The sequence below is a fragment of the Balaenoptera physalus genome (genome assembly GCF_965194825.1).
Source record: "Balaenoptera physalus genome assembly, chromosome: 1".
Classification (NCBI taxonomy): domain Eukaryota; kingdom Metazoa; phylum Chordata; class Mammalia; order Artiodactyla; family Balaenopteridae; genus Balaenoptera; species Balaenoptera physalus.
The window spans coordinates 97732225-97757503 of NC_138882.1; the positions used below are offsets into that span (position 1 = coordinate 97732225).

The window sequence follows — 25279 nt, forward strand, 5'->3', positions numbered from 1 at the left end:
ACTAGATGTGGAAGATTCTGGCTGGATTAGAGAGATGGTATCCACAGCTGAGTAAGTTCTGAGACGAAGTTGTCTAGATAAGAGTGATTGTGTTTGCCTTATCCTTTAGAAAGAGCCAAGGACTAGTATCCCACCAGCCTCTAGGGGGCTGGCCAAGAGAGCTGCCGGGAAACTGGGGGAGAAAAAAGGAGATCAGGAGGGTGGACCTGGGTGGGAGGAAGTCCACATACCCTGGTCTGTGAGAAGTCTGATGGAGCCACAGAGCCAGGGATTCTGAACCAGTTAGAAAGGAGACATTTCTGAGTGAGCTTACAGACCATGGCTTGCTTATCTACCATTTCAATATGTCAAGTCTCTTACATTCAAGCACGAGTCAGGCTGAGGTCTCACCAGAGGTGCGGAGGAGTCTCTAGTAGAGGGGCCAAAGCAGCAGAGTGGTCAGGCCCCAGGGCTGGAGGGACTGCTCTAGAGCAACCACAAGAGGGACAAGGTAGCAGGAATCCAGCCCCCAGGCTAGAAGGCTGATGGTCTCTAGAGAGGGAGTGCTCAGGGCCTGGGCCCTAGAGACCTGTACTTGGCAGTCTGACAGTAGAGACATCTGCTGTAGCCGCTGCACAGCCATTGTTAGCTCTGGGCAGGGGCCTGACTCGTAACAAACTCCTAGGTCTCTTCTTTTTTTTTTAACATCTTTATTGGAGTATAATTGCTTTACAATGTTATGTTAGCTTCTGCTGTATAACAAAGTGAATCAGCTTTACATATACATATATCCCCACATCCCCTCCCTCTTGCGTCTCCCTCCCACCCTCCCTATCCCACCCCTCCAGGTGGACACAAGGTACCGAGCTGATCTCCCTGTGCTAGGCAGCTGCTTCTCACTAGCTATCTATTTTACAGTTGGTAGTGTAGATATGTCCATGCCACTCTCTCACTTCGTCCCAGCTTACCCTTCCCCCTCCCCTTGTCCTCAAGTCCATTCCCTACGTCTGCGTCTTTATTCCTGTCCTGTCCCTAGGCTCTTCAGAACCATTGTTTTTATTTTTAGATTCCATATATATGTGTGTATTTGTTTTTCTCTTTCTGACTTACTTCACTCTGTATGACAGTCTCTAGGTCCATCCATCTCACTACAAATAACCCAATTTTGCTCCTTTTTATGGCTAATATTCCGTTGTATATATGTGCCACATCTTCTTTATCCATATATCTGTTCATGGACACTTAGGTTGCTTCCATGTCCTGGCTATTGTAAATAGAGCTTCAGTGAACATTGTGGTACACGACTCTTTTTGAATTATGGTTTTCTCAGGGTATATGCCCAGTAGTGGGATTGCTGTGTCGTATGGTAGTTCTATTTTTAGTTTTTTAGGGAGCCTCCATACTGTTCTCCATAGTGGCTGTACCAATTTACATTCCCACCAACAGTGCAGGAGGGTTCCCTTTTCTCCACACCCTCTCCAGCATTTATTGTTTGTAGATTTTTTCATGATGGCCATTCTGACTGCTGTGAGGTGATACCTCACTGTAGTTTTGATTTTCATTTCTCTAATGATTAGTGATGTTGAGCATCCTTTCATGTGTTTGTTGGCCATCTGTATGTCTTCTTTGGAAAAATATCTATTTAGGTCTTCTGCCCATTTTTGGATTGGGTTGTTTCTTTGTTGTTATTGAGCTGCATGAGCTGCTTGTATGTTTTGGAGATTAATCCCTTGTCAGTGCTTTGTTTGCGAATATTTTCTCCCGTCCTGAGGGCTGTCTTGTCGTCTTGTTTATGGTTTCCTTTGCAAAGCTAGTCTTTAGTGCTGGCCTCTGTCTGTGATTTGTTACGAAGGCCCAAGTTGCTATTTGAGGCATTTGGATTCTCAGGGGAAGGATTATTGAGCCACTGTGCATCAGCAAGGGCCTGCTAGGTCCTGAGAACCTGAGCCACATTCCATAAGCACAGACCCATGGTCTTAGGTCTTACAGAGTGAAAATGTCAGGCCCATACAAAAGGGGGCAGTGAACTATGGTGGGTCACATACAGGCTATCTGCTCCTTAGCCCACTTCCAGAAACACTGGAGGACAGATTTCTCTGTTTCTACCTCCCAAGCAGCAAAGGTGTGTGTGAACTCTAGGAATATGAGCTCCCTTCACTATGAGTCTAATGAAAATTAATTAGGAAGGCCTATCTACCACAGAAATCCCCAAACAAAACACAGTGTGTTGTCTAATCACGCATATCAAAGCCAGATAGAAATGTTTTGACATCATTTGCAATTTTGGATCATCTGACCCATTGCTCTCCTCCATCTAGTCTGGAAATAGAACGTGTGCTTTTCTAGTTGTTCAACCCTCTACTCCCAAATGCATTTGCTTTCACCTCATTGGCTGCCCCTCCCCCAGCCTTGTCCAGCCAGATGTTGCTTTGGGATGTCTCTGCCTGGTGCATGTACTCTACAGAGTGGGTCACGTCAGTGTGCTTGATGCAGCATGAAAGTTCCTGGAAAGCAGAGCTTGTATTCTTGTAATTCTTTCTCTATGTGGCCCAGCACAGTGCCATGTGAAGTATGGGACTTAAAGCTTTGAAGGTGATGACAATTAGCATGTCTGTGTCTGGAGCAAGTTTAATTTTCTAAATTATTCAGTCTTGGACTCCTAGGGTTTTGATGATCTGGGTTCTAGTTCAGATCCCAGAGTTGTGTGATGAGTGTGCCAGTCCTGGCAGGAAACAGTGGGCACATTCAAGAGTCAGTGAGGGCTTCCCTGGTGGCACAGTGGTTAAGAATCTTCCTGCCAATGCTGGGGACACCAGTTTGAGCTCTGGTCCGGGAAGATCCCACATGCTGTGGAGCAGCTAAGCTTGTGCGCCACAACTACTGAGCCCGTGTGCCACAACTACTGAAGCCCGCACACCTAGAGCCCGTGCTCTACAACAGGAGAAGCCACTGCAATGAGAAGCCCGCGCACCACACGAAGAGTAGCCCCCACTCGCCACTACTAGAGAAAGCCCGTGCAGAGCAACGAAGACCCTACACAGCCAAAAAAAAAAATCAATGAAAAGGGTTTGAAGGAGTGGTGTGTGGGGATTTAAGGGAAACCAGCCAGGAATGGTGAAGCGCCCTGAGGCTAACATCAGCAGGGAAACTGCTGCCACCCCTAGACCTGCAGGGGCAAAGGGAGGGACTGAACATTAGAACCTGAAGAGGCCTGTAGCTGTCACCCAGGAGAGGGCCACTTGGCAGGAGCTGTGGTTGTAGGCAGAGGAATAGCCACTGCCACACCATGGCTGGACAAGGAGGGAGCCAGGGGAATAAACATCTCAGTTTCTTTCTTCTCTCACCCTCGGTGTTCTTGCCATTGCCTCCCACTGGCCCAACTTAATGGAAAGCCAGAGGGTAAGGGACCTGGCTGACGCAGTCCACAGAAGCCAGCCTCCCAGGGCACAGAACACAGTGCAGAAGGGTGGAGAGTGGGTCTGAGGGTGGGTGGGAGGAACACATAGACGCTATCCAGCCCACCATGCAATCTTATACAAGTTCCTTAAAACGTTCCTTGAGGCTCAGTTTTTAATTTGTAAAACGAGGATAATTATCTTATCTAGTCATAGAGTTGTTGAATGTGAGAACTATGAGACGTATAAATGTATGAGGTTGTGATCATTTTTTGGTACTTGCTTAGCTTTCATTTCATTCCTTTGGATCCATTTAACCAAAGACAGGTGATGGGAGATGCAGGCTTAGAGCAAAGAGAAGACTCGAGCAGGCATACCCAGCTGGCTAAGGGTCACAGCAGTACCCAGGCCTTTCTCTGCTGCTATCTCCACAGAGCAGGACAGAAATTTCAAATTTGCTCTTGATTCATATTGAGGTAATCGTCTTTTCTTTGTTGCAATTTATTCAGGTTTATGGAGCACATAAAGACTTACAGAGGTGGCCTTTTGATGTGGTTATGCAGCTATAAACTTATACAGCTGTAATAATTGCATTTTAATGATTTCTTTATATTGCCATAATTGGTAGAGCTAATGATCATGTCAACTGGACGGTGAAAAGAATGCTCTTTTTAGCCAATCCTCTTCTCATCCCCTCAGGCTCTCTAGAGAGTATGGAAAAATAGATGTTTCATGATTCCCCTTTACCCACACCTAATGGACCCCCAACTGGTAACCACTGAACCTCCCAAAGTTCTCCTTGGAAAGGCTTCCATTTGATACATACATTTAATTTGCCCTTGTTTCATGAGCAAACTTCTTCACCTCTCTCTCCAGAAGGAGCCAGGTTGGCACGTCTATTCCTTTTCCTCTTTTTGCTACAGTTTCTCTGCACAGTTTTCCATTTCAGGCTTCATTACTGAAGAAAGATCTGGGAAATAAAAGCGTTTGGGGCTGGTGTGTGCACGTGTGCTTGTTATTTAATCATGTCCCAAGTGCTGAGAAAAAAGTCCGTCTGAGATCAGAGCTGGATGAAAGATCTTGATTTTAGCTGGAGGGGAAAGGGGAAGCTAAAAATCAGCTTGACTGAAAATTCTCATAAAATTTGCAAAATCCTGAAACTGAAAATTCTGCAGTGCAGAGGCACTCCCGTGCAATGTAAACAGGGTCAGTCAGAGCCTCTTGGAGCTGGGCTGAGGTGGAGGCTATTGTCAGTCAAACTAATGTTGGTCTTTGGATGAGTGTGGAGGGAACTGACCCTCAAAATAGAGATTGCTTTGGGCAAGACTAGAAAATAAATAATCCCCTTCCTCCCATCTTTCCCATCTGCTTCTGGCAAAGAGAGGAAAAGGAAAACAGTTAACTGTCTCCCTGGTTTGATGTGCATTGTTGGAATTCTGGACAGCTCCTGGGGTGGGACTGTCAATGGGATTATTGGTGACAGTGTTGATGGTGGTGATGGTTGTAGTGGGGTCAGTAAGAGTGGGTCACAAAAGAGGCTGTGAAGAGGAAGTGAAGGGTGGATATTCTGAGCAGAGCATAACCAGAGCTGGTTGATGTTCAGTAAATAACTATTGATCGACTTGATCATTTAAATTGGTTTTGCAATGAGTCAGTGCCGGCAGACTACTTCATTTCCTTACATTTTGTTGAGGCTAATCTGAAAAGTGGATTTTATGATCTGAACACTCACTAACCCATAGTGCAGAGAGAAATCAGGGAACAGCCAGTGCGGCAGTAAGGGAGGCCAGCCTAGCATGAAACGTCTGCCAGAGGAGCTTTATAAAATGGTTATTCTTCATGAAAATGCCGTATTTGGCTGCAAACTGGTCTTGGATAAGGAGGGAATCTCTTCCATTCCAAGAGGTATCAGCACAAAGAACCAACTTCTGTATCTCCCCTGGAGATATGAGGGGATAAAAATCTTCTGGGTGGATTTACTTCTGGCCTCCAAATTTGAATTGGGCTGGGAAGAAGAAGAGTAGAATGAAGGAAAGATTCACAGCATGACCAGTTTGACCTTACACATCAAGTCTGAATAATTTGTTCCTAGGAGTGTTACTTGCTGGCCTTTAGGAAGAGCGTCACTTTTACTTCCCTCTCTCCAAATATCTCCTTGTTTAGTTTTCCTGAAATAGCATCTGAAGACATTAGGGCCAATGTGCAGCCTTTAGAAAATTAACACTTCATGATTAAGGGAACTATGAGGCTACACTATACCTTGGTGTGAATTGGCCATATCATCATTGTAAAATTCTGACAGTGAGGCAATATCAGCAACATTGGAAAAGGAAGAAGCTGACGTAGGGAAATGGGAAGGATGGAGACAATTCGGTAGTCTTGGAACACTGGTCTTTGGAGGAAGCCTTAGGTGAGGAATCTTTTTCTTAAAGATAAGGAGAAAGTTGTCGCGGCTGAGGGAACCAAAGAGACACTTCAATCTACTTTGGTAATTTTCATTAATCCAGATCTGATCAGTGGCAGCCCCTTTTCTTTAAATGAATCTGGTCATTCTCTTAATCTTCATATGACCTATTGCATTTTGAGTACTCAGACGACAGATCCATCTTATATGATATGGCAATATGATCTGGGATTACCATGCAGCTAGGAGGTTTTAGGTTACATCTATGTGGACAACTGATTGACTATAAAACAAATGACATTGTGGTATTGAGCTTTATGGTTTTTACTTTTCTTTCACAATCATCTCATCTGGTCTTCACAGAAATCTGTGAGGAAAGCAGGAGAGAATCAAGAATCTTAGACTCAGGGAAGGGTACTGACTTTCCTGTGGACACTCAGCAGCTAAGGGGCAGAGGCAGGAGCTTGAAGTCTCAGTGCTCTCTTACACCACAGAGTCAATAGCTGAGTTGGAAACATCTCTTTTGTTGAGCATCTTTCAGTATAACCCTGCTTATCAGGGGGATGAACAAAATGGCTTTGGAAAGGCTTGGTCTCTGAATTGTTAATTATTCAAGGCAATATACTCAGAAAAATGATGCAGGATTCTGAGAATGTAATTGTTGAAAATCCCCGAGAACCCCACAGGCTACAGTTGTCTGGCCAATCAGGTCCTTTCCAGTCCAGAACTTCTGGCAACTTTTTCAAGTGTATATGACTGAGAATCAATGGTGGTGAGGTTTCTTCCATTATATCTCCTTCACTTTGCAGAGACTCAGGCATAATAAATGTGATGCAAATGCCTGCCAGATGAAAATTAGAACTGTTTGCCACTAACGCATCTTCCCCCATGGTCTCTGCCAATGTAGGAAGAGATCTAGAAAGAGAGTGAAAGGATAAGTGACTCAATTCAGATACAACAAGGTGCAAACTTGACAAAGTCTCCCTCTGTTTTTGTACTTTTCCAGTTACTGGATTCTCTTTTGGCTTGGCTTGTGTCAGAAAGCTGTTCTAAACCCCTGGCCATTCTTATGAGTCTCTTGGAGTCACCTTCTTATTAGTTCTTTTGGAATTTACTCCTTTATTTTCACTCATTAAATCATGAAGATCTTTTCATCCTTTCATCTACCTAATCATACCATCATTCATCTATCTAATCAACTATCTAGTCATCTGTCCATCCAACAAATACCTGGAACTCACTCAGAGAAATCACTGTATCAGGTGCTGTGGGAGATGCAAAGATGAACAAAATATAGTCTCTGTATTAGTCAGGGTCCTAACTGAAAAATAGGGAGACCATTTTAAGAATTTACAGCAGAGGGAATTTAGTATAAGGAATTGATGATAGAAGAATAGGGAAGCCAAACAGGAGATGGTATGGCAATACAGAACTTAACAACACTTGGATAACACTACTGCCCTTAGGCTGAGGAGGGTGAGATGTTACCAGAGCCCAGGGGTTGGGGTCATCAGGTTGAAGTGGAGCCATGGTGGATGTGTTAGTGGGAATCTGAAGCATGGTAGATGTGTCCAGTAGGGGCTGGAGCCATGGAGAAGTCACAGCAGCTGCAGAGATACAGCCTGAGGAAAAGAGGGATTGCAAGAAATTCCCAGGCTTCTCCCTTCCTCATGCCCTCTACTCTCCTGACAGTACCTCCCATTGGCTGAACCCAGCCAGCAGCCTGGGAGATGCAACCTGCAGGGACCAATTTCCCTGTCCTCACTATTATACAGAATAGAGCAAAGAAAGGGTGACAAATGCATCTGAGGTAAATTGGTCTGGGGCCAGCCCTACTCAGTACTGGAGGTGGGGAAGGAGAATCCAAGATCTAGTTCACTCAGACCCCAGTAAAATCTTTGACTTGAGAATGATTTTAGGAAGGAACTTGGAACTTTGGTAAAATAACCTAACGATCCTTTCAGGAATCCAGTAAAAGCCTGGGTGGTCTTTCCAACATGATCGCCCAATGGAAGAGCCAACCGTGAGTAGGAAAATTTGGGTTGAGTGTAAATACAACATTATGGTGCCTCTATGGCCAGTAAATGGTTGTTTATGATGCTTGATCATCAGTTACCACTCCAGTCCTCATGCATGCCACACTCGAGTCAAGCCAAGTCAGTCATGCTCTTTCACATCATCTTCCCCTGGCTGGAGCTGTTCCCTCTGCCCAGAGTCCTTGTCCCTCTTTTCTACTTGGAGAATTCTTATTCCTCCTTTGATAACCAGCTCAACTATCACACCTTCTGTGAAGACTCTCTCTATCTTGCCCCTATGCTCCCTTAGTACTTTCTTCATGTCTCCGTACAGCACCCAGCCTAATGTGTATTGGTGGTTAGTTGTTTGCATGTTTGTCCCTTCCACTAGTCAAGAATTCCTGGGGAACAGGGACCACATCTTAATCACTACCCATCCACACACAAGTATAGCACAATGTCTGGCACAGAGTAATCCATAAATATTAGTTGAGCAATTAAATGTGTTATCATCGTATATATAGCCGAAAGCATATAGATAGATAAATAAAACACCTGTTCTCTGAGGGCCTCAACCTTCCCCACCTCCCCCAGGGGTGATGGTTATCAGTTATTGAGGTGGCAGGTGTAGTTGACCAAGTGAATCTCCAACCCTTGCTTTCCCATGCATGAGACCCTAGAAATATACTTTTGGAAATAAATTCTTGAGGAGCTGTGTCTGACAGCTCTGAGCAGCTACTGGAACTTTCCTTTCCTTTTGATGTTTTATAAATGTGTCTTCTCAGCCCAGCCCAGCCTGACATGACTAGGCAGAGCTCTTGCCTGTTTTGAACAATTCAGACACCTTTTACAGCTTGATCATTTGGGTAAATTTTTGGATGTAGAAAACAGGACCTTTTCTCCCTTTCTTTTCCATATTTTATCCTTCTTTCTTTTCTTCTGCCAAGTGAGAGACCTCCTCTGCCCTGCACCTGGCCATGTCCAGACCTTTAGATTCTTGGCCTGGTCTGGGCCAAGCACTACCAAGTTGTCTCTTTCAGGGCACCTGATCCTCTTTCTGAGTCCTAGAACTTCTGAGCTTATTGACCAATTCTGAGGCTACTCCATGGCTCCTACAACAAAGGGGGCAGTGGGTCTGGATGGGGACCTCCTGTTTTTCAGGTGAAATGTTAATGTCAACAACGACAAACACCCTTCCTTTAAGGGTACCAATCTTTTTATTTTCTTTTCCATCTTTAATGCTTCCCCAGACAGTTCTGCAGACTAGAAGGAGATGCTGGTAACCATCAGCCCTTTTATGATGAGTAAAATGAGGCCAGGATAGAAAAAAAAATCCGGTAAGAGGCAGTAAGCAGAAACAGAAGTCAAGATGGGGGTCCTGAGTTCCAGCCTTGGATGCCACCCAAGTCTGTGGAGAAGGTGAAGACATAGCTGGGGTGACCTCAGGTGCCATCAGGTAAGGAGCTTGGACTCACACAGGGGACTGGTGAGGCCCCTTGCTGGTAACAGAATGGGGATCTGGGGTCCCTCTGGGGCTCTGTACAGCCCCTCTTCTCACATCCACTTTCTCTTGCCTGCTGGTGAGAGATGGGAGATGAGCACTGAAGCTAAGGTTTTCACTGGGTCCAACAGCCAGGATTTCTCTGAATCATGGTCTTGTTTGTTTTTGTGGTTTTCGGCAAATTACTTTATCTGAAAGTTGGATTTCTCACCTGTAAATGGAGAAAATTCCTGCCTACAGTGGCTTTGAGGATTAAATGAGGTAGGGGGTTTATCCCTGTGCCTGGCACATAGAGCATCTATGGCTATAGTGGTTTTCATTATAATTGTCCCTCGTACTTGTCCCCGGCCCTGCACTCCGCTTTGGGGCTGGCCTGTTCTCTTGGTTATGACTGGCTTCTCGGAGGAAGGGCAACTCCAGCCGGAGAAGCCTGCAGCCCCTGAACCCAAAACCACAGCTGTCCTCCACTGCCTTCCCTTTCCCAGCTCCTCTGCCACTAGTTTCTGGTTCTGTTTCAGGGGGATCCCTTGGAAAGAGGTTAGGAGGAGGAGGTCTCAGGGGTAAGGGGGGATGGATGGGCTCTGTGAACAATGGCAGATGAGGGAAAAGGGCTGGTCTAACCCAAAGCAAGGAGATGCCCAGGGGCACTCTTTTGAAATGAATAGACAGGTGGCGTAGGGAGTGAGGGGGAGCCATGAAGATGGTCCACACTATTGTTCAGCTAACTTGGAAATGAGAAAAAGCAACCAGAAGCCACAGCTGAGAATTAAGTCAGAGAAGCATCATGCAGGACTGAAGGAAGGGATGACGGCCAGATCCAATCTTCCTGCACAGCGTGAAGCAGCTGGGCCTGACTCCAGGGCCTCTCTCCCCTTGTCACCCCAGCTCCTGTCATCTGCCAGTCAGCTCTGCTCCTACTGTCATGAGTTCCTCTCACTTACATCTTGGTAGGAATCTACCTCTCACTCTTACGTTTTCCAAGGGCACTTGCTCTGCAGAGTGTCTGGCTCATGGTAGAATCCCAGGCACTAGCCCTTGCTTGTTATCTCACACTGGGAGCTTCAAGGTGGCCCAGCTGCTCTCCATTCATGGGACTTTCTGCATAGCCTCCTGGACTGAGCTGGGAGGCTCACTTTTCTCCATCACATCTTTGCCGCATGTGCTATTTCTCCTCTTTGTTTTTGCTCCTGGGCTGGTTGGAGCTGAGCTTTGCTGCTGAGCCGGGCTGGCCTTCACTGCTCTCTGGGAAGATTGGACCTGGCTGCTTGTGAACATTTCCAGGTCATTTGATGAATGGGCCCCTGTAAATGGGGGTGGTAAGTGGCTGGCGGGGATGGTGGGGAGGAGACAGAGAGCCACTCTCCTTACCCTCACTGAAAGTTTGGAAATTTCTGTAGATATGAATTCTCCTTTCTCTACCCCAGTCCTCAGTGTCCCTTCCTCACTGTCACTTCCTCTTGCTTCCACTTCCAGCAATGACTTGGTGGCTTTCAAATAACAAGTATCTTCAGGGACGCCTGCAGCTAGAGGAGATCTGGTACTTATGAGCTCTAGAGTGGGCCCTGGCAGGTGACCCCCGAAGTTGGTGAGCTAGGATACCCCTGACTTGCTGCTTTGAACTGGATGTCAGCCAGAGGCTGGGGAAATGGCAGGGTTGCCCTAGGAAGGGCTGGGCTGGAGCCACATACTGGCAAGGGAAGAGGTCATGCCCCAGGGAGCTGGCTCACTGTTTTTTGGGGGGAAATGTCTAAGGCCAGGGCTTTCAGGGGGCTGCATCTATATTGACAATGGAAATGGGTGGAAAAGTCACAGGCTGGCCCGTTCACGTGGCTGTGTCCACAGTTCCCCCCACTCTGCACTGTTCCGATATACTAACATCCTCTGTCTTCTTAAGATTCAGCATATTTCACTGACATGGACTTTCAGCGAGTGGATTGGAGCTTACCTGTTGGTCTACACCACACTAGAAAGATCCAAGTTTGTAAATTTATTAAAGATATTAGACCCCTCTCCCCACCATGCCCTCAAATTGTGTGCTGATCTAACCAGACACCCAGTCCATAGGAAGCTTCCAGAGTTGAAATTCCACTAAAGTCCATCCAGGATTGAAAATCTGAGTCTGTGAGCAAGACCCTCCAATGAACTTGCATCTTGTCCAGTAATCTAGAAGCTCTGGGCCCATGAAAGGAGGCAGATTGCAGTGGGGTAAGGGAGTGGATCCCCCTGGCCTCAGACTCATTTTGGTCTGGGCACTCACAACAGACCAGGGCTTGAGCCACATCTTGGGACACAGTGTGACCCTGCAGGCTTGGGCAGACTGCAGAATGGAATATTTGAGATGCTGGAAGCCCTCCTACATGGTAAGTTCAAAGAACAGAAAGTGTCTCGCTTCTCTGAGGATTCCAAACATACTGCAAAAATGTAATTAAGTTCCAAGTCCCTGGAAATCAATAATGCTCCCAGGAACAAATACCTTGGCTTGTTGATTAAAAGTGAGGGGAGTCAGGGGCAATTACTCTCTGATGAGGGAAATTCTTTGCTCAGAGATCCAAGCGTTCAGAGAGCCAAGGCCAGGGAGCTGGGGGCAGGGGAGGAGGCAGTGGTGGTGAGGCAGCCTTTGGGAGCCGCGTCTAATTACACATGACCTGTTTCTTTGGGCTGAAGTTCTCCACTGGCCACAAAGTCCACCTTCCGATCCTCACCTGAGTCTCAAGCGCTTCTCTTCATATTGGAGGAAACTGAATAGAAACGAAGACTGGATCCCAGGGCTCACCAAGGCTATCAGTCACTGTTTAGCCCATTTCCCTACTGCCAGCCAGAGTGAGAGCAAGTGGGGACACAGGACAGTCTGCCACTTAGCCACCCCTGGGCACTGGGCATGGTACTTGCTCGTGGAACTTGACAAGCTTCCCTCCTGAAGGAGGTAACACTGAACAGGAAGTCAAGAGCACCGGGGACCAGCCAGAGTTCTGCCTCTAACCAACTCGTGGAATGAAAGAGTTGGACAATGCCATCAGTAAGGTCTCCTCCCAGCTCACACACCCTTCTCTCCAATTCTCTATTGCTTGGGAGGGAGTGGAGGAAAGCCTGGTGGCTGAGAGGCAGGGTGAATACAGAGAGAAATGGAGGAGATGGACTGCAAAGAGATGGGTTATATGCAGTAGGGAAGATAGATGAAGGCTTGAGGACTGTGCACAGACTTGGAGAACAAACAGTCTGCTGACAAAGCGATGCTGGCTCTGCAGCTGAGATCTTGGAGGGCTGAGAGGACAGTGGGGGGAAGGGGAGTGATTCAGCCCAGCATAGATTTCTCTCCAACCGGATAACCCGGCCCAACCTGTTCCCACCCCAGCCCAGATCTCCCACTGCCCCTCTCCAGCAGATCCCCGTGGAATACGTGGAATATGGCATGTGCTGAGGGAAGTGAAGGTGGAGAAAAAGAGATGAAAGTAGTCAGAAACCCTTTTGAAGCAGCTGCCTCAGTATCTTTCCCTTGAGGTCTAGGGTAGCTCCCAGTGGGCTCCAGACCCAAAGCCCCCTGAGTGCCAGTGAGTGGCTGGCAACAGGGCAGCCTGAGGCTCAGAGGGGCTGAGGGTCAGAGGCTGTGCTGGGTGGAGGCTACAGGATGTGGCGGAGTGCCCAGTGTCCCCAAGGCACTGTTGCCCCAAGGCCCTCTGCCCTCTAGGGCTCGGGAAGTAGGAGGGAATGGCAGGGGTCCCAGAGGGTGTGTGAAAGCATCTGGAGATCCTTCAAAGCCCTTGCTGTGAAGATGTAAAAAGAAAATTGTTGCTCTTCTTTTCCAGCCTGGCCTCGTGAGCCCTTGACTCTCCACTGAGCTGCTTGGCCCTACCCAGTAGGCAGGAGGTGGCAATTCCCACATCTGGCGGTCCTCTTTCTGGGTTTCCCACACAACTTTGGGCTAGAAATTCTTCACACATCAAGCAGCTGAGCTTGTTCTGCTAAAGCTAATAGCCCCGGAGAGTGGTTAAAAGCAGGCACTTTGGAATCACAGGGACATGGGTTTGAATCCCAGATCACCTACTTATTAGCTGGGTGATTTAAAGCAATTTCTTTACAGATAGCTACTCACTCCTTCATCTGTAAAATGGGCAGAATAATATCTTCCTCATAAAGCTTCTGAGGATTAAATGGGATCATCCGTGTAAAGAGCTTAACATAGTACCTAGTTGATAAGAAGCTGTTACTCCTACTACTACTACCACTACTACTATTACTCCTACTATAATTAAGTTCCTAGCAGAGCCAGACCTAGAATCTAGGTCACCTTACCCTAGGGTAAGTGTTATCCTGAAACTTCACCTTGACCTGATTAAGTTGTTTTGGTTCCTTGACCTGTTTTGTGTTCTTCAGAGGCAGGGGGATGGCTGAGATAAACTCTGGAACTTTGGGCTCCAGAGCAGCTCTCCCAATGTCTTCATTCTCACCGGCTACCTTGGTAGTTTTGTATCCCTTCTTCCATTTCCCTCTTCTTTCACTCATATCTGAGTGAGCTGAAGGTCTTCTGCCTTCCCCTTTCCCAAATGGCAGCTCCAGGAGTGGAGCCCCTGGCCCCTGCACTTCCCTCCTGGCACACTTGGGCCTCTCTCCTGACCTGGTGTTTGTGCTGTGCCATTGAAGGCTGTTTGCTTTCCCAGCTGCTAATGGCCAATTTTCTCTGAATCATAATTGCTTTACCCCATTAGGCAGGATAATTAAGACTGGATGGTGGGCCTGTTGGCTCAGCACACAGAGGAGCTGACAGCTGTGCTGGGCTCTCCCCCAGTGCCCGTCCACAGCTTCAGCTGCCCCCTCCCCTGAAACCTAGGTCATCCCCACTCGAGGGATATGGAGGGGCTGCAGACTGTCTACAGCCCCTGGGGTCCTTCAGTGAATTCCACAAGATGTTATTGAGCCCTCTTTGCAGGAGATCAGCTACCCAGTTTTCTGAGAACTAGTTGTAACTAACTTTTACTGGTATTAATGTCCATCCGTTGAATGCTTCCTGTGTGCCTGGCCTTGTGCTAAACACATTATATAAATGATCTCATTTAATCCTAACAACAGCCTTATAACGGTGCTACTGTTATTAACCTCAATTTACAGATGAGAAGACTGAGGCTGTGAGAGGTTACGTAAGTGCTCAAAATCACACCTAGTAGCAGACAGAGCTGGGATCTGAATTTGAGGAGTCTGACTTCAGAACCTATCTTCTTAATCACCCCTCTCTGGTCTGTGTGTGGAAAGGACAAAAATCGAATAGTTTTCCTTCTCTCTCACTTCCTCTGCATTCTCCTGCATTGTATTTTTATTTTTATAAATAGTGCCCAGGCAGCTTCTGCATTGCAGGGCATGGTGCTGAAACCTTGGTTGTTTTGCAATTAACAGAAGGTTATAGATCCCCTAGCTCTCTGGCTATACCCTGAAGACAACTAAATGCAGAAAAGTAAACATGTTGAGGGGAAATAATCCTGCATTACGAAACCAAATAGAAATCATTTGAGGTATCTGTCGTTTTTGGATTATCCATGAGTGTGGGTAATCAAGAGTTGCTGTATTTTTATGCACAACTTAATCTGCAACTTCTAAACAACTTCTGCAGCACAATTTTGGACAACAGATTAGTTTCAGATGAGAGATTCTTGCTCCTCCTTGAAAAACCTTCTTCATTTCAAATTATCCTCGCTGCCAGCCATCAGGGCTGACAAGAAAGCAGAGAATTAAGCTGTTGAGACAAATCCTGGCTCTTGGTTGCCCTTCATTTGCCATTGCAGGTCCTCTTTGCATCTTCCCCTTCAGGGCACTTCCCAAACAGGGAGGAGGAGGTGGTCCAGCATCATGGCCGGGCTTCAGGGCTTTGTGGGAGCTCTCCTTTCACCCTCCTGGTGGCCTTTGCTCCTTTGAGGAGCCCTCAGCCAATTCTGGAAGCAGGGCTGGCTTAGAGGGGACCTCTTAACTGCCAGGATCAAACTGGCAGCTTCTCCTCCGGGCAGGGCTCCCTGGTATGAGACCACACCAAGGGGGCACAGCTACCTGCCACAGTTTCCCTGAGCCAGGCAGCCAGTGGGGAATAAGGATGTTTCTCCAGGGAACAAGAAAGTGGAAGGTGCAATGGCACCCACGACAATGCCGGCTCAGTGTTAATGTCCTGTAGACCCTGTCTTACTTAATCCATCTCTGTTACAATGCCTGGAAGAGGGTACGTGTCTTTCTGTCTTACAGATGAGGATACTGTGGCTTGGGGAGTTTACCCCTTAACTTCCTAAAGGGAAGCAAATCATATCAGAAATATCATCGAATCATCTTCAAAAGATGATGAAATGGGTCATGTCACGTTGAAACATTAAGTGTAATTCTATTTGTTATGAATATTACAAAAAAGTCTCAAGATTTTTGTTAAATAAGAGAATACAAAGAGGAAAGTTTGCTTTGGTGTCACTTGGCTGATAACCTTCAATACTAGCATATCTGCCTAGTTGGAATTGTGCCCTTCTGCCCAGCTGAATTTGTTCTTTCGTAATAACAAATCATAATAAAAGCAAACTTACACAGCACTTACTATGTGCCAGGAACTCTTCTAAGGGTTTTTGATTCATAACTTACTTGCTTCATGACTTATTTAGTCTCTACAATAAGCCTTTGAGGAGTGTACTATTATTGTCCCCAATTTACAGATAAGGAATTGGCACAGGATGGTTAAATAAATTTGTTCAAGATCTCACAACAAATAAAAGGCAGAAGTAGGATTTGAACTTGGGCAGCGTGGTTCTAGAGTCTGTGGTTTAACCACACCCATATAGACTCTTCCACACTTTGTATTGCTCAGTGCACACATTTCTTGCTCTCCTTTGGTGGTGTGACCTTTCAGCTGTGGTCTCTTGCTTTGTTCTCTGGGCCTCTGGAAATCATGCTATGTCTGTGTCCAGCATTTCTGTCTGGGGACAGTTCTTGCCTTGATGATGGAGCTCTGTAGCACCAGGGGCCTTGGCTTTTCCCTCCCCCTGCATGGAGCCCAGTGCAGCACCTTGCAAGAACCTTGCATGTTTGCTCCTGCATTCAGTAGGAGCATTGCTTATTTCTTCATTTGCTTATTTGATAAATGCACATTGGCTGTACACTCTGTGCTGGTTCTGGCCTAAGGGCTGAGAGGTGTGGAAGCAACACAAAGTCTACCCTCTCGCCTCTGCTCCACCCTCCCTCCATCAAACTCCATCCTCACCCAGGGGCGGAGACAACTGAAGATCCCAGGCAGGCTTGAAGGGAAAAGCCATGGCACCAGGGCAGCCCAGGAGGGGTGTGGGAAGGGGGAGCAGCGCAGCCTTTGGCTGCAGTGAGGGGCTGAGTGTGCTGAGGTGTCCCCAGGCTGCAGGGGGCTTCAGATAGCAGTTCTCAGGTCTCTTCAGCCTCAATTCTGGCTAGACTACGTGCTCCTAGAGAGTGGGCTTCAAATCTGAATTGTTTCTGGGTCCTCCACTGTGCCCGGCACAAAGCAAACCATTAGTAACTGCATTTTTATCTGAGTGAAGCTGCCCCTTGGTTATTGTTTGGTGCTGGTTACAAGGTCAAGAGCTCAGGATTTCTCAGGGAGGCTTGGGGCTTGTCTCAGCCAGGGTCCCTCAAAGAAAATGAGCTCATCCCAGGTGGTTCCAATGACGAGACCTCCATGAAGGGAGGGCTTACAGAGGTGAGGGCAGGGTGAAGGGGAGAAACACAGAGCGGTGAGTCACCCAGGGCCTAGCCACACTAGCCCTCAGGCTGGGAGGGAAGGGTGCCCCAGAGGAACTGTGTAAAGGGGGCCACCCTGCAGGAGCTACAGTGGTGGATGGTTAGAGCCAGAGATGGCCCTGAAGCAGGCAGGGCGTGGGGAAGAAGTGCCCCATCTTTCTCTCCTGCCTCCCTCTGAACTCTGCCAGTGCCTCCCATTGGCAACCCCTACTGGAAGCAGCAAGGGAGCCTGGATGACACAGTCTCCTGGGGTTAGTCAGCCTTCTGGGCACAGAAGAGTGGAGAATGGATGGGGAACGTATGAAGCTGTAATGTAAGCAGAGCACGGCCCTTCCTGTCCCTGCTGCCCACCCCCGCTGGCAAGGGGCCTTAGCCTCTCCTCTGCAGCATGTGATTGCGGTGCCCATGGGAGCAGTCAGAGCCTGGGGCTCAGCCTGATGTGGGGGGGAAATCAATCTCTCTCCCTCCCCCTCCCCCCTCCCTCCTGCTCCCTCCTCCCTTCTCTCCTCTCTTTCCCAATTTATGCTCCAAATTTTAGAGGCCCCAGGTTCTAGGCACCTGGCACTTCTTCTTTCTTTTCCTTCCCAGACTTTCCATCCCTCCTACCAACCCACTGGAAGAATTTTAGCAGCTGGGCCAGTCCAGAGCCGGTGGTTGAGCCTGGGTGACAGTGGCTGCAAGCCGGGTGTGTGTCTGGGGGGTGGCTGTGCGACCTCCTTGGTCAGGCTCTGCCGCTCAGCCTCCCACTCCCCCAAACCGAGGCCACAAACCTTCTCTGGGGGGCACACAGCCACCAGTGCTGCCCAGCGCCAGGCCTCCTGGCCCCTCCTCTCCCCTGTGAGCAGGAAGAAAACAGGCAGTCCTATTTGTCTACAGATTTTGCTCAAGGAGATTTTTCTGAGGCCAGGGTGGGGTTAGAGTAGGACAACAGCCTAGATGGCTCTGCAGCTTGGGAAGAAGTTGAGCAAAAACCCCTGTTTTCCAATGGCCAGCTCAGTGACGTTTCAATTGCTTCATTCATTTACTTAGTAAATGTTTTGGGGCCACCTACTATGTGCCTGGCACTGTGCTAAGATGGTTATTGCTTGTGACCAGTATGCTGGAAGATATACCCAGCAACCCTCCCTTTGAGGAATTATGGCTTTCCCATCCCATGGGGTCCTAAGGGGGCTGTCAATCACGATGTCCTGCTTCCCAACATTGGCACGTGACCCAGCCGACCAATCAGAGTACCCCATCTGCCTTGTGCAGCGATTCACCTAGATGTGGGTGTGAAACCCTACAAGTTATCAGTGGATTTTTCCCCGATTGTCCCCTCCCCACCCCCAAACCTGCTTTTCTTAGCCTTTTCTATCTCAGTTAATGACAATTCCATCATTCCTTGTTGCTCAGGCAAGAAATCTTGGAGTCATTCTTGACACTTTTCTTTCTGTCAGTTCACATATGATTCATCGGGAAGTCATGTTGGCTCCATTTCAAAATTTGTCCCGAATCTTATCACTAACTCCACTTTAGTCGAAGGCACCAGCATCTCTCTCCCATGTTATCACAATAGTCTCCTAATTGGTCTCCTCGTTTCAATTCATGCCTCCTATAGTCTGTTCTCAACACAGCAGCCAGAATGAGCCTTTTAAAATGTCAGTCAGATTACGTCATTTCTCTGCCCCAAACCTTTCAGTGACAACCTATTTCTTTCTCTGTAAAACCGTATATAAAATGTCCCCCACAACCCTTGCATGACAATCCATTTCTCTCTCTCTCTACAAGACTGTACATAAAATGTCCCTTCCCTCCGTCATTTCTCTGACCTTATTTCCTCTATTTCCCCCTTTCTCACGCTGCTCTAGTCACACTGGTCTCTCTGCTGTCATGCATCATGTCAGGCACACTCCCACCTCAGGGCCTTTGCACAGGCTGTTTCCTCTGCCTGACAGGCTCTTCCTTCAGATACCCATCTCTTTCACTCTCTTGCCTCCTTCAACTCTCTGCTCAAGTGCCACTTTCTCAGTGAGGCCTTCTCTGCCCCTACTTCTAATTTAATAACATACTGCCTGGCACTCCTATCCCCCTTCTGTTGTATTTTCTCTGCAATCATCACCATGTAACATACTATTTACTTCACCTACTTATCTTGTTTTATATTTGTTCCGCATCCTGCCTCCAAGAGAGTGTCTATTCCATAGGGCATGAGATTTACATTTGTTTATGGCTGTGTCCCTGAGCCTGACCATATAGGTGCTCCCTACATCCTTGTTGAATGAATATATGGACTTAGTGTATTGGCCTTGGGAGAGGGGCCTCCCCCCGTTCTGCATGATTGGCCCTCAGAATGCAGGCTTGGGTTGTTCTCTCTCCCACCTCGTGGAGAAAACCTCCCTGAGAGTATGGCCTACAGACAGAAGGGGCAGAGACGGAGACCCCAAGTCCTGAGGACACTGAGTCCCTGGATACAGCCACGTCTCCACTGGGCCCAGTCCATTCCCCTCACTGGGCTTCCCAGTGGACCTCCTCTTTGGCTGAGCTGGCTTGAGATATGATTGATCACTTGCAACAGAATGAACCCTAGACTAGAAAGCCTGGCACCTGGGGGCTGTGCTGATTTGGCTAAGTACTAGCGTCAGGTGCTTGGAAGGGGAGGCTAGTCTTAGAGGTGAGGGCTGGCATCGATCTGCTGAGTTCACCCCAGATAGGCAGGGCAGAGTATTCCCGCTAGGAGAGAAAGCCCTCTGAGAGCAGGAGCTGAATTTTCCCAGCTCTGCCCTTTGCAAATCTACTGAAGGCAGACCTCCTCCACCTGGGATTCAGGGACACACGGGAAAGAAAATTAAGACTGATAGTCCCCACCGTATTCCAGCCCCTTTGGCTTTCTTACTATGAGTGGCAGCAGGAAGCGGTACCCTGGGCTCTTGAAAGATCTTTAGTCATGGTGTCTGAAATCCTAGGCCAGAATCTTGGCTCTGCCATTTACCTTGGGCAAGTCACCAAGTCCCCTTGGCCTCAGTTTCCTCATCTGTAAAGTGAACAGTTCGAAATAAATTATTCCCAAATTTCCTTTCAGCATGATGTTCAGTGGAGGGAGTAGTACGTTATGGTTAAGTATGCAGGCTCTGGGGTCACACTGACTGAGGGCAGTTCTATACTACTTACTGCATGCCTGACCTCTGAGCCTCAAATGCTCAGATTAAAATGGGATTCATAAGGAATTCCCTGGCAGTCCAGTGGTTAGGACTTGGTGTTTTCACTGCTGGGGCTTGGGTTCAATCCCCAGTTGGGGAACTAAGATCCTGCACGCCTCGTGGTGTGGCCAAAAAAAAAAAAAAAATTCATAATAGTACCTACCTCATGAGAGTGGTTGTAAGAATTAAATTATTAGAACACATAGAGGGCTCAGAATTGTGTTAGGCACATAGTAAGTCCTCAAAAATATTAGCTATTATATTATTATTCTTTGCTCTTACTATTATTGAGAGGATTTTTCCCAGATCCTGGAGTGCTTTCTGCTCCCATCTCTAAGAGTGACCCTCTTCAAAGTCAGGGCTCTCCCCCAGGGCTCGCAGCCACCTGTTTGTACCTGAATAATGACCACTCTCTCCCTCTCCTTGCACAGAGTGGAGGCAGCACCAAGATGGCCCCAAGGCCAGGAGACAGCTTCCCCTTCTCCTGCTGAAAGCTTGGGCTGGTATCACTCACTTAATCTGGAGAATTTCCATAGCACTTTTAGCATATTTTGCTTGGGTTAGCTTATTTATACCAACCATACGTCTTACCACTGTCATAAATTTTTATTCTTATGGACATGTCTAAACTTATGGGTTGAAATAACATAATTTACATGCTGTTTAGTATGCAGATTGGGTTAATCCACTTCTATAAATCCACCACCAGGCCTGTGCAGCCACCCTCTCCCTCCAGGACCTCGCCCTGATTTGAATATCACACTCTATTGTGTGGAGGTGCAGTGTGAGATGCTTGGGTCAAGAGCAGCTCCTGGACACTGAGCACTGGCCTGACTGTCTGTGCCTGCAGCCCAGGGCGTGGCGCACAGCTTCCCCCAGCAGAGGCCTTCTTCCCCGCTTGTCACTCCCACAGACCCTCCAGCTGAAGATTGAGAAGCCACCAGGAAGCAGGTGAGTTCTCTTCTGTCTTAGGCTGCGTCCTGAGATAAGGATGTCAGTGCACGAGTCCAGGGAGTGGGAAGCACAGGTGGGTACAGAAGGGAAGGAAGCAGAGGCAAGGTGTTAGTGAACAGGTGACCCGCTGTGGGCAAGCGGGCTCAGTGCTCTGGGAGATGGTTGTAAAGAGGCCTCAGACTTGTCCCCCGGAAGGCGGAGGGAGCTGGGGTGCTGATTCCCTGGCTCCCTGCTGGCATCGGCTAAGGCCAGCTCCTAGAGGAAACAATGCCCCATGTGCAGGCCAGAGAGGATTTCGGCTGAGGGCAGCAGCACTCACAGAAGGACATCACTGACTTTCACCCGAATAAAGAATGCTGAGGGGATATGGGTTGGGTGCTTTGTTCACAGCCTCTCTTTTCTGTTTTCAGTCCTGGTCCTGTCACCTTGGTCTCACCTCCCTTACATTCCCTCAGGGAGGCCTGTCCTAATGGCCTGTTGGGAACAACACCCTCTCATGTTCTATTCCCTTCCCCTATTTTTCTTCCTTATCGCACTTATCACTACCTAATATATTATGTATCTGGGTTTTTTTCTTGTCTGAATCATTTCAGTGCGGGAAAAGACAGTAGACAAACAAATATTTAATATATCAGGCAGTCATGAGTACAACAGAGAAAAGTCAAGCAGAGGAAGAAGACTTAGGAACGTCATATGGGGACGGGTTGCAATTTTATCTGGGGGGTTGTGTGTATCAAGGTGGTCCTCTTCTATGAGATGTCATGGAGCTGAGGTAGACCTTTAGGAAGTGAAGGAGTGAGTCATGTGGGAGAGCTTTCCAGGCAGAAGAAACAGCAGGTACAAAGGTCCTGAGGCCGAAGGATGTTTGGCTTCTTTGAGGCCAACATTGTGGGAGCGCAGTGCTTGAAGGGGAGAGGAAGAAGGTGCGGTCAGACAGGTAATGGGGAAGTCTGACAGACTTGTAGGTCTAGATTAGGACTTGGGATTTTACCCTGTGTATTAGGGTTCTCCAGAACCAACGGGATATTTGTTTGTTTATTATAAGAAATTAGCTCATGCTATTATGGAGGATGAGAAGTCCCAAGATCTGCTGTTGGTAACTTGGAGACCCAGGTGTAGGTTCCAGACTGTGAGGTCACAGTCTCGAGACCCAGGAAGAACCAGTGTTTCAGTTGGAGTCTGAAGTCAGGAAAAGACTGATGTCCCAGTGTATGCAATCAGGCTGGAGTTCCCTCGGCCTTTTTGTTCTATTCAGGCCTTTAAGAGATTGGATGAGGCCCACCAACATTAGGGAGGGAAATCTGATTTACTTAGTCTACTGATTCAGACGTTAATCTCATCCAGAAATACCCCAAACAGATACAACAAAAATAATGTTTGACTGAAAGTCTTGTCTCTCTGTGGCTCAGTGAAGGTGACCCAGAATTAACCATCACACTCCAGGTGAGATGGGGAGACATTGAAAGTTTTAGTCTGATATAACAGACTTATGTTTTTAAAAGATCCTCTGGCTGCTATGTGGAGAAAAGTCTGCAAAAGGCAAGAGTGAATTAGAGAGACTATTTCAGAGGTTATTGCTATAATCTAGGCAAGAGATGGTGGTAGCTTGGACCAGGATGATACTGGGTGGAGGTGGTGAGAAATGGTTAGATTCTGGATATATTTTGAAGGGAATACCCATGGGACTCACTGACTCACTGATAGGTTGGAATGTGGGATGTGACAGGAGAGGCACCGGAATGATCCCAAAGTCTTGGGTCTGAGCAATCAGAAGGTAGGAATTTCCATTAATTGAGTGGAGGAAGACTACTGGAACAGCTGGTTTGATCAGGATAAATTAGATGTTACTATCTGGACATGCCAAGTTCAGAATGTCTATGTACATCTAGGCAGAAATGCAGAATAGGCCATTGGATATATTTGACTGGAATTCTGGGGTAAAATTTTGTTCAGTTTGGTACTCAAAAAATACTCGTTGACTGAATGACTGTATGACTGATCAGGTTTCTCCCATGAGCCTCTAACAGCCCTCTGTATATCACGAATTTCCATGGTCTACAGAGACCACCCCCAGCAGGGGACAGCAAAGTCTCTGCTCTGGAACAAAAACCCATCAAGCTGCTGGCCATGATGCTCTTGCTAATTCTCTGTCCTGATAGAATCTGTGATTCTCACGGGCATTGCAATCACCTGAAGACCTTTTAAACATTCTGTTACTCCACTCCCTGATTCTGATTCATTTGATCTGGGGTAGGCCTGTGCATTGGTAGTTTTAAAAGATCCTCACATGATTCAAAAGCATATCCAGAAGTAGAGAACTATTATTCTATGCTCCACCTTAACTGTTTGCTGGGGCTTAAAAAAAAAAAGTCAGCTCTTTTGTCAAAGCCCCAAGGAATATACTGAAGTCATAGGCAGAAATGTTTGAAAAATACCAGCAATTAGAAGAAGAAAAGCTCTATGTAAAAAGATATTTGGCATAATATTATATTTAATAGTTGTAATTTAGAAACAACAAAATGGAATACTATGCAGCCAGAATAGATGATTTTGTAGACAGTATAGTAACTTGGAAAAATGCTTATGAGAAATGGTTAAGCAAAAAAAGCAGAATGTCAGATTGTGTCTACATTACGAGTGCAACTATGTAAAATTATGCATGCATATAAATAAAGCACTGTACAGGAACAAAGAAAAATGAAAGCAGTTGATTCGCTAGTTTAATAGGATAGTGGAGGTTGCTTCTTTCTCTTTTGAATTATTTCTTTATTGTTGCAGTAAGTAACAGAAATAAAGAAATGGCAATGTTGCTCCAAGCACACAGCCAGATTCCCTGCCTCCAGGGAGAGGCTTTTTTAGAGCCTAAAAGTCCTTAGGCTTTTTTCCCTTACCTTCTCTGTGACACCGGGATCAACTTCTGGCCTCGTTGGAGAATCTCTTCTTTGCCTATTAAATGCCTAATGTATGCCAGCACAATGCTATTACTGGGGCCAGGGGATGCATAAATCAATCATTGCTCTGCGAGAGCTCACTATAAAGAGGGAGAGATTAACATATAAGCAAACATTACAATAATTGTAAGACAATGCCATGAGCATGATAATAGGGCTATGAACAAAATTCTGTGTAAGCTCAGATAAATTTGCTCCAAGGGAATCTGGGAAGGTAGAAAAGAGGATGTGACATTTGATCTTGGTCTTGAAGGATAAGTAAGAGCTCGCCAGGTAGAAAATGGATGGGTGTAGGATGGGGTGGGGAGGAACTGGCATTCCAAACAGAGTGTATAAGAGCAAAGAGTTATAAAGGGCATGGAGTGCTTAGAAAATAGTTAGATTAGGGTGGAATATATTCATTTATTAATTTACTCAGCAAGTGACTTTTGTGTCTCAGAAATTGGGCTAGATATTGGGGAGACCAAGAATTAACCTTGTCTATGCCTTAAATACTGATCATAATAATAGCAGATATTTTTTGAGTGTTTAATATTCATTAACTCATGTATTCCTCCTAAGAGTTGCATTTCCATTTACAAATGATGAAATTGCAAATTAGAGTTTCAAGGACACACATTTACCATGCAGTGGAGCTCCTGGAGCTTACAATCCAGTGGAGGAAACAGACAAGGAGACAAATGATCACAAAGTGCTAAGTCTATGATGGAGGTCAAGGTAGAGTTTTTGCAGAAGGTGACTTAAGCTGAGTCCTGGCAGAGGAGTAGGCATTAGATGTGGAAAGCGTAGGTGTGAGGTAGAAAGAGAGGGGCTCTATGGTGATGATGGATGGTAGAGCTGGTGAGATTGGTTGACGCCAGTTCATGAAAAGTCCTTGAATGTCCTGCTAGAGAGGTGAGACTTTATTCTATAAGCTGTGGTGAATTAACAAGGCCTTTTTCTCCTTTTAATCTGAGACTGAGTCACTTGGGCAATGATTCAGCCACACCAACCGTGAACTCTCAATGACTTGGGCTAATGAAGAGAAGAATGGCATGGATAATCTAAAAATAATGGATAATGGGAAAGGACTTCAGCCTGCTCGTGAAGTGTGCCAGGCCATGAGTGGTGGAGCAGCCTATATGCTTCATTCATTAAAGATTATACTCTGGCTGATGTCAAATCTGCTGTTTCTGAGAGCAC

At 46.8% G+C, this 25279-nt stretch overlaps 1 long non-coding RNA gene across 1 annotated transcript; it reads left to right on the top strand.

Annotated features, from left to right (window-relative positions):
• The first annotated feature begins 1725 nt into the window (after positions 1–1725).
• LOC309660247 lies at positions 1726–25195 on the top strand. The gene is made up of 3 exons (XR_014263301.1): positions 1726–10575; positions 20902–22323; positions 22368–25195. It is a non-coding gene; the product is annotated as an uncharacterized lncRNA (long non-coding RNA).
• Positions 25196–25279: the final 84 nt, after the last annotated feature.